The sequence below is a fragment of the Aquarana catesbeiana genome, linkage group LG03 (assembly GCF_042186555.1).
Source record: "Aquarana catesbeiana isolate 2022-GZ linkage group LG03, ASM4218655v1, whole genome shotgun sequence".
In the NCBI taxonomy this organism is placed as follows: Eukaryota; Metazoa; Chordata; class Amphibia; order Anura; family Ranidae; genus Aquarana; species Aquarana catesbeiana.
Genome location: NC_133326.1, coordinates 721,219,547 through 721,232,127, shown reverse-complemented (window position 1 = coordinate 721,232,127; position 12,581 = coordinate 721,219,547).

Below are 12,581 nucleotides of genomic sequence, written 5' to 3'. Positions count from 1 at the left end.
GATAATTGTACCTATTTTTATGAAAAATCAGTTCCATTTTGCTCTATGCTTGGCATAGACAATAGAACCTTGTGTCCACACTCATATTCATTGGTGGATAGGTTGTATGGGCTGTTGTAGACCAAATTAAATACAATTTACTGGGCCATATGAAACTTTGGATAGATTTGTCACTAAGTTTAGGAGTTATAGAGGCAAATGATAGTAGCTTAGACTTCATGCTGTACAGTGGGAGATAAAATGTTCATGTGTTTAAAATAATTAACCAAATTGGTGTAGTTTTGTTTCTAAACAGATCCTTGTTTTAGATGTGATCTCTTGTTCCAATCAAAGCCACTAAAGGAATGTATGTCAGTAACCCTTGATGACTGCAAGTACATTAAAGATCATAAAAGGAAGTGGAAGAATTCACAATTCAAGTGTCCATTTAAATCCACATTTGTGACAGTGACATTTTCCATTTCTATCGTAGTCAAAGTCTGACTGAGATTACCAAGAGTGTTATTCACATAAGTGCAAGTGGAATACATACAAGAGACTGTTGCAGACAAAGACATTGGAAGTATTTCAGTAATGGACAATGCTAATTAATTATATGTGATACTTTGTATGTAGAGACTTACTGTTGTTTTGTTTGTTATATATGTTATAAGTATTATTATTGTGAACACCTAAAGGTGGAACTTTGGTCAGAAAATTAATTCCTGCTGGGTTACTTGAGGCTGACCCCTTTTGCAGGTGTAGCTATGAAGCACAGTAAAAAATAAGTGCCTATACTGTTTACAATCCACTGTTCTACCCTGCTCTACACAGGCTCAGTTGTGCTCTATTTTTTTGCACTGCTTAAAATCTAGAGGACAGTCTGCTGACAGCCTGAAATTCTACTGCTGCTCAAAGGTTATGGGTTTCAGTAAAATGGTAGCATAATAATTAATGTGGAATGTATTTTTCTTGCTAATGAACCTTATTTTATCACATTTTTGTGAGTAGAGTTCCACTTTGAGTAAATGTTCAATCATTATAAACAAATAGTTTATCATTTTTTGGAAAAAAAAAAAAGTGGGGAGGTGTAATGTAATGAGTATGACATTATCGCTAAAGACTGTATGCTATTGATGCTTTATAGGATATGTTATGATATTTGTCTTGATATTGTTTTATAATTCATGTTTTAAGACATAGGAGAGGTAGGCTACTGACTTAGACAGTATAGCAGTGACTGACAGAAAAGACCCATGCTGACTGTTATTGTATAATATTCTACAATATAGTATGTGCAGAAATGGACAAAAAGTGAAATGGTTTTGGGTTTAGCAAACTTTGTGGGAAGACTACAAAATTAAAACTAATGACATTTCTGGACTGACTATATTGACAGTATGACATGACCAGGGTAATAGTGACTGATAGGTGGAGTCAAGATTAAGAAATTATAAGAATTTTACAATTATTGTATGGGAAATAGTATAGGTTGGGAAATGTAAAAAGAATAGTCTATATAAAATACTTTGTAGTGAAAACATGTACTTCAAGGGATTTATAATAATAAATATTATTAATATTGTAAAGAGTATTGTATTGTGATAAAACTATATAGATACATGTATATTATTTTAGCGGATGATGTAGAAGTAAAAGGAATCCACTAAATTAAGTTATTAAATAAAATAAGAGTGTAGGAGCCATTGCTTTGTAGGTTGCCCTGAAGTGCTTGCTAGAGACCTATTGTATCCTGACACTGACTTTATTTTTATTTTTATTTTTTATAACTATATTTTGAAGCGTATTTTATATCCAGACAAATATCGGGTGATCGCAGAAGACATGATGCAACTTGTTACAAATGTTAATTGCTACAAAGGAAGGATTTCATGCATAAAAGGAGGAACTGAAACATCTGAGACTTGTATCCTTGCAGAACAGGTATGCACTGAACTTGTGTCTTACAGCATCCAAAGCAGCTTGTGCTATGATACTGGACCAGCAACTGATGATGAAGGAGATCTCTCCAGACACATCAAGCACTTGGCTAAGCTGAAAAGACCGATGCAGGAAAAGGCAGAGCCTTATGGGACTGAGTCTGTTGAATGCTCCCTGGAACCACATACTTGGCTTTCATTCACTAACTGAACGGATTGTTCCTCTTCTCTGTTATCCTTGATGTGATGTTGTTGAGTAACTGTTGCCTGTTGCAAGAAGTTTGTGGCAAGAATGATCACGATGCCACTGAGACTGACAACTATGTTTTCCGTGCCACATATAGAGAAGGACTTTGCAGCTACAGAAGAAGATGCAGTGTTTTTGATTGGACTGATTTATTTATTTTTTATTTTTTGGACTGATTTATTTTTATTTTTTGGACAATTTCTGATAAGTGTCGGGTGTATGGGGTCTCTGAAGGGCATGGTGGGTGATCTGTATTGTAATTGCTGTGAGGCTTGTGTGAAGCCTCAACAGGGGGGAAATGTTGTAGAATCTCATATTAGCCAATGTATTTCATATTAGTCATATTGATTTGCATATATTTTATTGATTATTATTATTATTATTATTATTATTATATAGTAGTGGTTTTATCAATATTATTATTCAATAAGTAAAGCAACAATTATTAAGTTTTAATAATGTATACTGTGTTTTCCATAGATTTAGAAAGTCTTCATTTTTAAATGCTGAACTTTGGATGACCTCTCTGCTTCTTTCTTATACTTTTATAGTTTACTGGGTGAAAGTTCATTAGAATAGATTCAAGTTATGTAGAATTGTTTCAGACAGATAAGAAAACAGGTGGTTAAAATAATTAGGTGGAATACAGGAAAGTTATGTACAGAACATTAATTAAGTTTGACAGGGTCAAACAAAGGTCTGTTTGTGCCCTCATTAAAACTGTTAAAATACATGCATATAGTGAAACATATAAAACATCTGGTGGGGTTATTGAAAGTTAATTGTCTCAAAGTTGTAAATCTGCAAATCCTTGAAGCTAGCATCAAGATAAGGAGAGTCTGATAACACAGCTGGGTGCCAGACTGTCTCTATACAGGTGTTTTTATATGGACAAAACCAGTTATAAATCACTTTAATGAACATATAGGAATTTTGGGAATAATTAAGTTTATCTGGTTGTAGAACAGGTGTCAGATTTATGGTTGGTTACTTTGATGTAGATCTTAGTGACCAATCATATGTAAGAGATAAGTTGAGATAAGACTTGGGAAATGGTATATAAATGCAAGCTCTGTAATTGTTAGACAGACAAGTCAGATAGGAGCTCATAAGGCTGAACTCTGTGTATGCTGCCCTATTGCACGGGTCATAGAGGTCAGAACCAATGGGCAAGTATCTGTCCTAACTTGTCCCCTCGGACAAGTCAGATAGGAGCTCATAAGGCTGAACTCTGTGTATGCTGCCCTATTGCACGGGTCATAGAGGTCAGAACCAATGGGCAAGTATCTGTCCATAACTTGTCTCCTCGTACGAGTCAGAGAAGACTTCTTAACTTGTTCCAGAATGTGGTCTCAGGTGAATTTCCCTCAAGAACTTGGTCGAGCTGGAACCCAGAACTCTGTGAGGGGACCAGACCACCGGCCAATTGGCTGGTCCCTATCAGGTAAGAGGTTCCCAAGAATTGGCAGTAAAGACCCATTCTGGTTCAAGGTAAGAACAATTCACAATTGTATCAATTGGGGTAGAGGATAAGAATATTTATATCTAATATGCATGCATGGTAAGAAACTGTATAAATTAGATCTGTATCTTGTAATACTTTGAACAAAAACCTGTATGTTATCAGCTGTTAATAAACCTGCATTGCTTAAGTTCTGCCTGGTTCGATACTTTACTATTCTACTTCACTTCCAAGTAGAACACCCTAGTCCTATTTAAAAACAGGGCATTAATTTTCACAATGTCCCAATTTTTGGGAACTAACTGGGACCAATTCCTGGATAACATACAGAGCACATGTACCTCCCACACACAAATAGAGGTCAGTCTAGATGTCTTTTTTCTTAAATTGAAAAGACTTATGGAGAAAAAATCTAACCTGGGCTGGCACATCCGTTTCTTTGACCGATATCTGAGGGACAGAATCTGCCCCCAGGGACTCAGAATTCAGATATTTCTCTCATTTGAGGTGACTGATTCCAAATTCAAAGAGGAATGGGAACAGAATCTAAATAGCTGTTCCGCAGACCTAATCAAAATGTTGAAAAATAAATACAGCATGGAATTGAGTGACCTGGATAAAGAGATCGAGTCACTGAAAATAAATGGACATCAACTTGCATCAAATATTGAGTTCCAAAGAAGAGAAAATGAGCTAATGCAGTATTTGGAAAACTATAATAAAGACATAGTTATGAAAAAAGAAAATAAATTCTATAAAGATAAACTTGCTTTCTCGGGAGGATATGCCTATCGCTGGCCCAGGGGCCATAACAACAGACAAGGGAGGTACGCCCGAACAAACAAGAACATGAAAACATCATATAAATCTGACTCTGATGCTTCAGTATCATCATCATCAGTTTCATCCTATAAACCACCATCTAAAACAACACGAGGGTCACATGGAAGGGGACGATTACCAGAACGAGGAAACAGCCATGAGCATCAAAATAATGGAGGGTCCAATAAAAAACGCATGATGTCCCCCAAAAATACCCTCCCAATAATCCACACTCAAACCAAGTGGAGGGGACCTCGGATGCCTCCTTCTCAGGAACCAGTATACCACTACCTATGTGTGAAGACATGGGAATAGGATCCCAACGGGAACAGGGTGCCGTACCCAAGACAATCCAAGGTCGTAATTCCAACTTAGGCCCAGCCCCTTTAGGGAATACCCTCAATCCTCCGACTACCCCAATGATACAGCGCACCGGAAAGATGGACCCGTTTGTGATCAAACAGCCAACACTGAGTCGGGATTAGACGTGATTAACCTATCATCATATCAACTTACATCAATTGAACTGGAGGTCCTGAGGCTGGGACTTAGTTTCTGTCCCTCACAACAAGCAGACAAATTCACCCTTGTGAAGGATTTACATATGTTTGCAAGGAACCTTACATATAAATACATATTTGATACTGACAAGGGCAAAACGTTGAACAGAGATGAAGACCCCTATAAGGGATTTAAGGTACAAGATTTTAGGGCACTTAAAACCTTAATTCAATTGTTGGACGAAAATGAAGGCTATGGAAACTCGGAAAGTTCCTCATCTGAAGAAGAAGAAGTTGGTCCAAGTTTACCTCTAAGACCCTTAAAATTTAAAAACAAATCTCAGAAGTTCCCGAACCTTCAGACATGCCCAGCTGTATGGGCCTTCTTGAAACAAACTATGAAGCAAATAGAAGCCATACAATTTCCAAAACATAATATAAAGAATTTGTCATCAGTACAACGGTCTGCTTTGGAAAATCTGATGAAGAGGGATGAATTGGTAATAAAACCATCGGATAAAGGAGGAAATGTGGTGGTGATGAACAAGGATAATTACATTGAAATGTGTTTAAACATACTTAACAACCGTGAATGGTATCAGCAGGTCCCACCTTAGAAACTTATCGAAGCAAGATCATGCTATGTGTCCATTATCATTCAGGCACATTCCCAAGGCCTGATCGATGGAGATACCCGTGAGTTCCTTGAGGTTAGGTGGCCGGTAACACCGACCTTTTACTCACTACCCAAAGTCCACAAGAACCTATCCAAGCCTCCGGGACGCCCAATTGTTTCGGGAATAGGCAGCCATACCGAGACTGCCAGTCAGTTTGTGGACAGCTACCTGCGCCCACACGTTACAAGCTTGCCATCTTATCTCAAGGATACGTTGGAACTACTTAAAATCCTCGAAGGACTCTCTGTACCCCCGGGAACGATCCTGGTGGCCATTGACATAGAGGCCCTTTATTCTAGTATACCACACAAGCAAGGTGTGGCAACGATTGCCGAATTCCTAAAAGAAAGAGACACCGACAGTTGGGAGCTGTGCCAATTTATCACAGTCCTATTGGAACATATTCTTACCAACAATATGTTTCTTTTTAATGGCGTTACCTACCTCCAGGTGCACGGGGTAGCGATGAGGACATCTTGTGCCCCATCGTATGCCAACCTGTACCTGGGGGGATGGGAACGCAATCTTTTCTCGAGTGAGGGGGCCGCGATGTACCTGCGCCATATCCTTCTGTGGCGGAGGTACATCGACGATGTCCTCCTCATATGGACGGGGTCAGCTGAGTTACTTAATAGCTTCATGGAACTTCTCTCTCACAATAAATTCAATCTCAAGTTTACCATCCAATTTGATACAACGACTATTTCGTTCTTGGATTTACGACTGGTCCTTAGGGAGGATGGCTCAATATTTAGTACATTGTACAGAAAGGAGACAGCTGGCAATACTATTTTGCATTTCACCAGCTCCCATCCCCATACACTAATATATAGTATACCCTACAGTCAGTACCTCCGACTACGACGGAACTGCGCTAGAGATGAAGACTTCGAGAGAGAAGCGAGAGCACTCTATGATCGACTGCTTAACCGAGGTTACAGTAAAAAAGTCTTAAAGAGGGCCTACCAGCGGGCCAAACAAAACCTACGTGACACCCTTATTTTCAAACACAAAGTACGGGATCCACATCCCACTACAAGATTAATCACAACATTCACAACACATCAACAGGAAATTCGAAATCTGATCAGTAACAACTGGCACTTTCTATCCGAGGATCCAGTCATCTCAAAATACGTGGCCAATGTGCCACAAATTACTTACAGGAAATCACGGTCCATCAGAGATGTGCTAGTCCATAGTCACCTACAACCCTCAACATCATCAGCAGGGGCAGAGGGCGGGAATGGCACCTTTAGATGTGGACATTGTCAATTCTGTCCATGGATAAAAGAAGGGAGTGGGTGCCCCCTCCCAAGAGGAGGCTTTCACAAACTGAAAGGATACGCTGATTGCACCACAACGGGCATTGTGTATTTAGCCATGTGCCGTTGTGGTGCATTCTACATAGGCAAAACTAAGCGTCCATTTGCTAGAAGAATACAGGACCATTTATACTACTTAGACGCAGGGTTACTCTATACCCCCATTTGTAAACATATTGGTCTACGACATAGTTACGACCCCAACTTTGTGTCCTTCTTTGCCCTGGAGGTGATACCCGACCCAGAGAGGGGCGGGAATGTGGATAAAATGATCTTGCAGCGCGAGGCCAGGTGGATATATAACCAACGGGCGACCAGTCCGCCTGGCCTCAACACTGCACTTACATTCAACCCCTTTCTGTGATGCTGTTTTCCCTGCATAAAACGTTTATGTGACTAAATAACAACTGAAATTATGGTTGGAATCTATTATCTATTTTTTATTTTTTATATCTATATCTGCCATTTGATACTATGAGCGGACCTTCACCCATTTTCAGTTGTAGAACACTAGTAATATTCATTAGATGCTCATTTTTCATATATGACTTATCCTGTAGCAAAGGGTTATGCTATTCATAAACAATTGGAATTACAGGTATAATCCATTACATGCCTGCCATACATGCTACCTGTAGAATATTGCTGGTAGACTCCCAGCCACTTCTAGTGGCATAATATCATTAATGTCCACTAGATGATGCCATTTTCCAACTATGATATGTTGATTACAATATAGGTTGATTAAACCAACAAACCTCTCCCCCCTTTCATCTTCTTCCCCCCTCCTCCCCTTTTTTTTTTTTTTGGAAGAGTATTTAGGGAACCATGCATAAATGACTTTTATATTGTATTTTGTTGTTTTACAAAAGTTTGTATTAACTCAAGGCATCTGGTCTATGTTAGTGTTGTCTATATGTTCTTTGCCATTCTCTGGACTTCCTCCGCTGATTGCTAGCAGCGATCACCTGTATGGTAGGGGGACTCGGACGTCCCTGCCCAGGGGGCGGAGCCTCTTTTCCTTTCCGCCCCCAGTTGCCCATCACGCCAACGGCGTAGTATGGGCAATGTGCGCGCATCGTTGGGGGTGGAACGCGGCTGCGCCCGCTCCCCTGATGCGCGCGCATTCCGACAGGGACGTCCGGACCGGAAGCAATGCCGGAGGTCAATCTTGACCTGATTGCTTCCAGTGGGACCATATCATTTAAAAGATGGAGGCGCCGGTGCTGTCTGTCAGACGCATCCTGCGGCCATCCATCGCAAACGGGCGGACGCCCGATCCTGCAACTGCCATTATAGCCCCCTTCCCTCTATCCTCTACACTTAGGGGTAAGTGAAGATCAATTTGGACGCACTTGTCTTGCTGTATTTGGGTATGTTCTGCACTGGGGGGTCCCCTGCCGTACTTTAAGGGGTTATTTTACAGGGTCCTTGCACTACCAGTATTATAGGCATAGATATACCGGCCTATTATGGACACAGGTATGACTTCCTCACTGGCCCCTTATTATAGATGGAACAATGTTCATTGGCCCCTTCCCCCTCCCTCTTTCCCCCTTCCCCCTCCCTCTTTCCCCCTCCCCCCCCCCCCCCTTTCCCCCCCCCCAGTCTAAATAATCACATACCCAATAGACACTTTTTTAAAGTGGCTCAATATATCCTATGTACAATGTACCCTAGTGGGCGTCATACGAATTTTTCTTATGTGTTCGACCATTTTGGTCACTGCAGCATTATTTACCATTGTTTTTAATTAGTGTGATTTATGGGTTTCGCGTCTCTATTTTCAGCACGGGTTATCAGCATATAGTGCCCTAAGTGTGTGGTCCAGGCCTCCTACTGGCATTGTCTGTCTGGGATCTGGCACCCAGAAACAGTCCGTATTGGTTGGTTCGGCGGTTGGTGTCCAGTGAATGGTGGCGATAGCCTTATTCATTTTTGAAATTGTAACAGTAGGTGAGCTATGATTTCAAATTATTGATGTCTGTTAGGATCTGATGTTGTGTATGACCATTGTATAATGTAAGACTGTTTATTATTTACACAGTTAAATTAATCAATTGCACCGTGTCTAGCCCTGATGAAGCGAAATTTCTTTTGCGAAACATGTTGGCTTTAGTCACGCACGAATTTTGGATTCTACTACTGGATGGTCATATGTTTGTATATGTATTGATAATACTATCTTTTATTATATTTCAATAAATATTGTTAAATTTTATCAAACCTGTTTGATTCTCACCTATGTAACTCAGTCTTTTTCCTTTAAAGTCCTATTTATTTGAGGAGGGGGATTGCCTGTTTTTTCCTCCCCTTTCCTTTCCCCCCCCTCCTCTTCCTCTCTGTACAAGGAAAGAGGAGGAGGAGGAAGAGGAGGCACATCTCCAATGAGGCAGGTTGCCCTCCAGGGGCCAGCTTAAGGGCAGCACACGGACTGCATCACACTACTGAGCTCCGCATGTGCAGGGCGCTGCTGTCTCTGCACGTATTCCAAAAGTTCTTTGGTGTGGGCTTTTTTGAGACGAGTGCATTAAATCCCACCACTGCTATTTGCAACATATGTCTCAAGCGTATCTCGCATGGCCAAAACATCACCCGCTTGGGCACCACATGTCGACCTGCCATGCAGTTAGTTGGCAAGTGTACCTAAAAGACCCACCCAGAACAAAGCGGATCTCTCCTTGCTTCTCATCAGCTGGGATCTCCAACCCCACTATACCTTCAGTCCTCTCTGAAACCTGCACTGAGAGGAATGAAGGTGTAGAATTAGGTGTGCCACAGCCAAGTACTTGCGGGCAATCTGCTATCGGTACACTGACGTCAGATTGTACCAGGCAAATTTCCCTGCCCCAGCTGCGGCACAGCCGAAAGAAGTTTGCTCCCAGCCATTCACATGCACAGCGGTTGAATGCTAGCTTGGCTAAATTGCTAGCACTTCAACTGCTGCCTTTTCAGTTGGTAGACTCTGCCCCCTTCCATGAGTTTGTGGAATGTGCGGTTCCTCAGTGGCAGGTTCCCAAATGCCACTTTTTCTCAATGAAGGCAATTCCGGATCTCTACCGGCATGTGGAAGGCAATGTCTTGGCCTCGCTGGACAGGGCGGTCAGCGGTAAGGTGCATATTACTGCTGACTCATGGTCCAGCAGGCATGAACAGGGATGTTACCTATCTTTCACCGCGCACTGGGTGACTCTTCTGGCAGCTGGGAAGGATGTAGGACAGGGTGCAGTAATGTTGGAGGTTGTTCTGCCACCATGCCTTCAAAATGCCACACCTCTCTCCTCCACCCCCTCCTCTTCTTCTTGCTCCATGGCCTCTTCCTGTGCTGATTTGTCCTCTGAACCAGCGGTGCTCCATAGGCGTTCAAGGGGCAAAAAGATGCCATGCAGTGCTTGAGCTGGTGTGCTTGGGGGACAGGAGCCACACTGGGGCAGAGATTCTGTCAGCTCTGCAGGGGCAGGTTCAGAGGTGGTTGACGCCATGCCAGCTTGAGCCAGGTATGGTGCTTTGCGACAATGGCACCAACCTCCTCTCCGCCCTTCGACAGGGACAACTGACCCATGTGCCCTGTTTGGCTCACGTTCTTAACTTGGTGGTGCAGCGGTTCTTAGGCAGTTACCTGGGTTTACAGGATGTCCTGAGGCAGGCCAGTAAAGTCTGTGTGCATTTCCGCAGGTCATATAATGCCAGTGCTCTGCTGGCTGACCTCCAAAAGGAATTTAACCTAGGGTTGCCACCTGTTTGAGATTCACCCGGACAGTTCGGGATTTGGAATCATGCGTCCAGGTTTCAGACTGCCTGAAACCCGGACACAATATTCAGACCGGACTATGACTTCCCTGTAGGGTTGCTGGCTGCAGTTGTCTAAGCTGAGAATGTCTGTTACACTCTCTTTCACCCCGCCCAAAGCCAGCACTAACAATCTCCCCCCCAAACACACACACACAGACGGGAGAGGAGAGACGGCTCAATCTGCACCTCTTTCACCCGCCCCTACCCCTCTGTGTCTGCCCACACTCCAATCCCCGGAGCTTTGCCTCAGAAAAGGAAAGTGGGGGTGGGAAATTTGAAGTCCAGCAGCCTCAGATACATCTGGATGAGAGGTGCTGACTGCCAAGGGGTAAGTGAGCTCACCATGCATCCCTGCCTGTGACTGGAGTCTCCCCTTCTCTCTCCTGCTTCTGATGAGTACACTAAGGTAAATCAGGGTTTTCAGAGCATCCCTTACATCAAAGTTCCCCTTTATACCAGAGGACACAGTGTTCCCCATTACAACAGAGTCCTCTCCGTACATCAGAGTTCTTAGTGTTCCCCGTTAAATCAGGGTTCCCAGAGCATCCCTTATGTCAGAGTCCCCAGAGTTCTCCCTTACATCAGAGTCTGCAGAGTCCCGCCTTACAGTGAATGGGAACTCTGAGAGTTCAAATGTAAAAGAGGAACTCTGTGGATTCAAATTGTAAAAGGGGAACTCATTATTAACTTCATATGATTAGAAATGTTATTTAATAGCAAAATATATGTATAGTTTATACAAAAAAATAAATAAATTGCTGTGCGCCGCTTAAGTGTTCGGGTTGAAGAACCTGAACTTGACTTGAAGAAAAGGTGGCAACCCTAATTTAACCTGCCCAAGAACCGCCTAATCTGTGACATGCCCACCAGGTGGAACTCAACGTTGGCCATGCTGCAGCAGCTGCACACGCAGCAGAGGACCATCAATGAGTACTTATGCGACTATGGCACCAGGACAGGGTCAGGGGAGTTTGTTTTTTTTCCCCACGCCAGTGGGCTATGATCAGGGATACATGCACTGTCCTGTCACCATTTGAGGAGGCCACGAGGATGGTGAGCAGTGACAGTGCATGCATCAGTGACACTGTCCCTCTTGTCCACCTGTTGGAGCACACGCTGCTTGGAACAATGGACAGGGGACTGCACTTGAGGCAGAATAGAGAGAGGAAGAGGAGGACTTCCTTACCTCTTAAGTCCCCCTTTATCCAGACAGTGTTCCTGCGTGCCCGCTGATCACACAGGAAGAAAATGAGGAGGAGGAGGAGGATTGTGTCAGCATGGAGGTGGAGCCTGGCACTCAGCATCCGCAGCAGTCTTCAAGGGATCATTTACAGTCTGAAGAAACCCATGGACTTGTACGTGGCTGGGAGGCGGTGGCTGCTGATCATGTCATCCTTAGTGACCCAGAGGACTCTGGACCGAATGCCTCAGCAAACCTACGCTGCATGGCCTCCTTGATCCTGCAAAGCCTGCAGAAGGATCCTCGTATTCGTGGTATCAAGTGGAGGGATGATTACTGGCTGGCAACCCTCCTTGATCCACATTACAAGGATAAGGTTGCGGACCTTATCTTGCCATCGCAGAGGGAGCAGAGGATGAAACATCTTCGGGAGGCCTTGCAGAAAGGTTTGTGCAATGCATTTCCAGAGCCTGGGAGGTTACAATTTCCTGGTCCTCCTGGACAATGTGTTGCTGAGGCTTCGGTCAGTCAAAGAAGGAGCGGTGGAGAAGGTGGCCGTCTGACTGATGCGTTCAGAAAATGTTTTAGTCCACAGCCCCAAGGTCTGATTGGTTCCAGCAACCATCGCCAGCGTCTGATTCACATGGTGCAGGATTA